Genomic DNA, 266 nt, shown 5'->3' on the forward strand with positions numbered 1-266 from the left:
TCTTGACTTTATATCACTTCTCTGTTTTATTTTATGATTATATAATTATTTATTCTACATATACATGGCGTTTCTTTCTCTCATATTTATCATTTCTTATATTTCTTTCCCTTTTCTTTCTCTTTTTTCTTTCTGGCTATTTCATTTTTTCTTTTCTTTTTCCTTTTCTTTTTTTCTCGATTTTGAAGCTCTGTTTAAGGATGATATTTGACCTCTCCTTACCCTTTGACCTCTCAATGGAAGTTGTAGGCTGGTTATAATAATAA

This window comes from Penaeus monodon, chromosome 28 (genome assembly GCF_015228065.2).
Source record: "Penaeus monodon isolate SGIC_2016 chromosome 28, NSTDA_Pmon_1, whole genome shotgun sequence".
Classification (NCBI taxonomy): Eukaryota; Metazoa; Arthropoda; class Malacostraca; order Decapoda; family Penaeidae; genus Penaeus; species Penaeus monodon.